We start from the raw sequence: 5,458 nt of genomic DNA on the forward strand, positions 1-5,458 counted from the left end.
TTCTGTTGTGCATAAGGTTGTTATGAGTACATGCTGACTCCATGGCACCTAACAACAGCAATGACAACAATAGTAGTTCTGTGGTCCTGATGTGGTGCTGTAGGATCAGCACTGAACTGCGAACCACAAGGTCAACAGTTCAAACCCACCAGTTGCTTCTTGGAAACTCTATACAGTGTCTCTATGAGTCAGAACCGACTCGACTGCACTTAGCAACAACAATAGGGTAATTCTGGAGTCGTGGTGCTGCATTGCAGGATAAGCATTGAATTAACCCACCACCTGCCCCTTTTAAACCTTATACGTGGTTGACTTGATGGCACTCAACAACAACAATGTGGCAATTGTATATTTAAAGTTTTGAGGAACTGCCAAATTCTTTTCTCCAGCAATCCGACCAGCAGTGGATTTCAAACTTTTCCACATCCTCATGAATGTTGTAGTTTTCCATTTTCCTGAAGAGAATGAAAGTGAAGAGGTAGCTCAGCGCAGTTTTGGTTGGCATCTGCCTAATGACTCGTCATGTGTTTATTGGTCATTTCGGTGTCCTCTTTGGTGAGCTGTCCGGTTAGGTTCTTTGCTCAGTTTAGATTCCGTTGCTTGTTTTATTGTTGAATTGTAGACGTTCTCTGTATATTCTCCATATTAAACCCTTTCCGATACAGTTTTGATATATCTTTATATATTCTGGTTATTAAATGTTCTCCAATAAATATTTTCTCCCTTTCTGGAGGTTGTCTCTCCATATTATTGATGAATTACTTGGGTGCACAGAAGTTTTTCATTATGAAGAATGAAATATCTTAGCTTTTACTGTCATTAGCATACTATTTTTTAACACAAAAACCACTCAGACTTGGCTGTGATCCTAAATTTACTCAGAAAATCACTGATTGATCAAACTCACGTGGTGAAGATGAGCTATGGGTTCCGTAGACTTTGAAGTGAAATTGTATCTTATTAAATACAGCAGCATCTACAGCTCACTGAGAAATTGTGATAGGTGTGTGTATAAGACACTTTTCCAAAGAGCAGTCAATGGCTTTGGGGCCCTTGGTGATAATTCCCCATCTTCCTAGAACTGCTGGGTTAAACTCTGCATTTATATAAGTCAGTCCTTGATTTATTGAACACACTTCTAAACCAAGCCCTCTGGACGTTGGCTCTGGATGGTAAATGATGAAATCACTGTCAGTAGCGTCCTGCCGAGGTTGCTCGGCCAGGTTGTGGAAGGATGCTGTCTTTGTACCTGGAACCTTCTCTTTGGTACATGTGTGGACTGCTTTCCACCTCAATCCCAGGATGAGTGTGCAGAGACTGGCCCTTCTCCCAGGAAACTGTGACCAGCAGGCTGCACAAAGGCTGCCGTTCTGAAAGTACCTGCCCCATAGGGGCACTGATTTGATTTCTCCAGGACCTGCCTTGAATGGCCGCTCAGCCCACAGGCTTCCTGGCCATGGGGCCTGACCTCTGCTTGGGTGGGGGCCAGAGGAGGCAGAATTCCCTGGTGACCACTGGAAATGTGCGAGTCTGTCCAGTGAACATCCACCAGCCAGTGGATGCTCAACTCAGATGTCTAGGTCAAATGAGGCATCAGTTAGTCATTTGAGGTACCAGAGAGTCAGCTGTGAAGGGGAGTGGAATGTCCCTGTGTGACCTGCCCACTCACTGTACAACTGTTACCTCTACTGTGACTGTTTGGGTCAAAGACCTGGGTCCAACCCCACTTCTCACTTTGCACCTTCTTGAGTGGGTCAGGGTGGTGACGGCAACTCCCCTGTCTCCTCTCTCCGGACAGAACCTTCTACCTGAGGGGTGAACAGTTCTCACATCTCCCTGATCCTGACTTTCCCATCTCCATTGACTCATGGGCCCCTTGTCCCCTGGCCACTCATGAACCCCATCCCACTCCCATCCCATAGGTTGCTTGGTTTCCACATCATGTGCCCCTCCCCCCCACCTTTCTGGAAGTTTCCAAACATCCTGGCAGCAGGTCGTCTCTGTTCACAGTCCTTGCCCCTGCTGTGGCGTTCTTCATACAGGCCTCTGGGATCTAGTATTTGAATCCTGTCAGGGACCCAGACAAGTTCTAACTCTCTGAGGGATAGGACCGTGGTGGACCCTGACTAGAAGGGACTTTTCAGATGACTAAACTGAGGCTCATGAGGTAGTTCAGGGCTGCCGTTCTCGCCTTCCATGCCTGAGACTCGGGTTCAATTCCCGGCCGTGGAGGCTTTCATGCTGCTGGGATATGAGAGAGGTTTCAGCGAAGGTTCCAGACTAAGATGAACTAGAAAGAAGGGCCTGAGGATCGAGGTCCAAAAATCCACCGGTGGAAACCCTGGGGTCACAGGAATGGTGCAGGCTTGGCCTCATTGTGTTGTGTCATGCGTAGGGTGCCTGTGAGTCAGGCCATTGTGAGTCAGGTCACCGTGAGTCGGGCGGCATGATGGCACCCACCACTTCAATGTCATGGAGCTGCTCAGAACTCACAGGCAGGCCTTGCTTTCTCCTCTCCCTGCCTGTTCACCTCTGTGTCTCAGTGGAGTCCACCATCCTGGCCACCTGAGTGATCCTGCTCATCTGAAGCCACGGAGACCACCTGGTTTGTAATGGGGAGTCTTCCCCGGATTCTCTCTGGGCCGGCACAGGCTGAAGGCAGGTGGAAGCAAGCTGACACAGCACCCCAGCTAGACCCACGGGGTCGTGACCTCCCTCCCTGTGACAGCAAGACCTGATGGTGCAGGCAGCCAAAGAGGTGGAAGGTTAGGTGGATGTTGTACTTGTGGGTGTTGAACAGAGTGTCTGCAAGGACAACAGTCTCTGTGGCTGTCATGGGGGAACTGGGGATGGATACAGCCCATCCCCAAACTGGACAATTGCTATGAATCCCAGAAGGCACAAGCTCTTGTTCCCCTTGAAGGCCTGCAAGAGCTCCTCTGCACACCGCCAGGAGCACGCTGGCCACAGGTGTTTAGAAAGCCCATCTGTTTGCTGCCATGTCTGAGGGTGCCCACGCTGGCGGTCCTAGCTGCTTTTCTCCCACTGAAGGAGCTTCGTCCACGGCTCTCTCCTGGGGGGAGCTGCGTGTGGGAGAGGAGCACCAGTACCGAGTCCTAATTGGCCTGTCCTGCTCGGTTAATTCACAAATGAAAATATCCTCATCTCTTAGGCACCACCTGCTTGTAACAACACAGACAGAAGTGTAATTGCATTAGGGACGGCTTGGCTGCCATTGGATTTTGGTTAATGGGCTAAGTTATAATTTTACACTATAAACTCTCAGCATCCATCCAAAATGAGTGTATTACAGCAATTACTGCAGATTATGGATTTGAAATGAAGAAGGAAATCTATTAATATGTCTAATTACTATGTTAATTAGACACTGGTGCTGTAGTATTTCGTAACTAAATGCTAATGTTGATGAAGTTGTAATTATTACTATTTTTTTGGGGGAAATGAATCCCTGCTATTTGGCTGGTTGGTAAATCACCAACATTTGACCCCGGGGGTCTAAGTGGATGACTGCCCACTAGGGCTGGGTTCCGGCACGTAAGGGCCCTGAGAACTCATGTAGTGTGTTATGTTCCTTCTCTGCTTACCTCTGCTTTCAGACGGGATACGTAAGCTGTATACACCCATGACAGTGGTCAAGCCAATTCTGACTCGTGGCAACCCTGCAGGTTGAGCAGAACTTCTCCCGAGGGCTTTTGAGACTACAAATCCTTTTTTGAAAAAAAAATATTTTAGAACTTTAATAGTACTTTTTCTTTTTTGAATAAGGGCTATATCTATATTTTCATCTTGAAGCAGAACCTGCAAATGCTGTAGCTGGCCCTGGGTTCTGCTCTTCTAACAACTTTCTTTCAGGACTTTACTTTGGAAAAGTCACGCAGTTTGATGTCCATCTCCTCATAAACTTCTCTAAGGCAAGACTCAGGCTTAAAAACAAACAAACAATAATAATCTTTTATACTCAGTGCTGTTACCACGCAAGCCTTTTTGTTTTTATTGAGAACTGAGTGAAGGTTTACAGATAAAATCCTACGTTTTGCTTCATCTTAATGACTGCTATCCCCTCCAAGCCCCCTTCTACCCTGGGCTGTTTGCACTCTTCCCACCTCCCCATCCCATCTCAACTTTGTCCTTAGAAAAATGTTGCCCTTTTGATTTTGAATGACTGGCCATTTCATGGTCAGTATTTGTAGAGCTTGTGGAATAAACATTTGACCACAAGGTCGGCAGTTCAAACTCTTCAGCTGCTCCTTGGAAACCCTATACAGGGTTGCTATGAGTAGGAACTGACTCGACCGCACTTACCAACGACAACATACCTTCCTAGTGTTGTTGTCTTTCCCTATATACCTATATATCTACTGCTTGATTGAAAATTAGGCCACGAGGATGAGTTCCTTCACAGACCTCAATGGTGGTGGAGGGCCAAGGTCTTAGGTTCCAACTCTAGTCTCTTTCTGATCAGTAAACCCAGTCTGTCTCTCTCTCTCTTTTTAAAAATAATTTTGAGCTTTGTTTCACATTTTCTCTCACTCTATCTGAGACCCTTTAATGAGATCCCTTTCAGAGCAGTTGTTAGTGGTAGTCAGGTGCTGTCTAGTTCCCTGTCTAGGTCTCAGAATCATGCAAATTGATGTTCAATGTTCCGTTTATCCGTTGGACTAATTGATCCCAAGCCTCTTTAATTCTTATTACTCACCTTTCTCCCACACATCGAGAGACCAATAGCTGCACCATAGATGGCCACAGTGTCAGGATGTAGGACACTGTCTTTGTGGACTGTGTTGTGCCAATTGACCATGGTGTCCCCCAAGACTATGGTCCTGAACCCTCAAGCCCAGCTACTCATTATCTTAAGATGTTTGATAAGATCTAGAATGTTTGCATCGTTTTGCCCACTGTATGCTCTGCCACACTCATAGTTTTGTTTGTAGGAAAGGTAAATACTCATGTGCAAATATTCTCTTCCAAACTTTTATATATTTGTGGGATCTATAAATATGTATATACCTCACTCTCCCTCTTTTTTCCCAGTCAGCCTGTCTCAATCCATGTAGCTACACACAGAACACCGTTGTTCCAAGGTTGTGTATACATCACTGTTTACTTTCATCCCCTTTAGCCCTTGCATACCTCCCTGTGTGAGACTTTTAATCTTTATGGAAGCTGACTGCTTCATCTTTCTCCCTCGAAGCAGCTGGTGGGATTGGACTGTTTTCCATCAGGAGTCCTGTGTGGTGCTATGGGATTAGCACTGGACCACAAGGTTGGTTTGAACCACAAGGTCAGCAGCTCAAAATGCACCAGCTGCTCCTTGGAAACCCTAGACGGGATCACTATGAGTCGGCACTTAATAACAACAGCAACTTTGCAGGTAGCGGTCCAACCCTTAATGTACTATACCACCAGGCCTCCTTGAGTTAAAAGGTAATATGATTTT

The sequence above is a fragment of the Chrysochloris asiatica genome, unplaced genomic scaffold (assembly GCF_000296735.1).
Source record: "Chrysochloris asiatica unplaced genomic scaffold, ChrAsi1.0 scaffold00105, whole genome shotgun sequence".
In the NCBI taxonomy this organism is placed as follows: Eukaryota; Metazoa; Chordata; class Mammalia; order Afrosoricida; family Chrysochloridae; genus Chrysochloris; species Chrysochloris asiatica.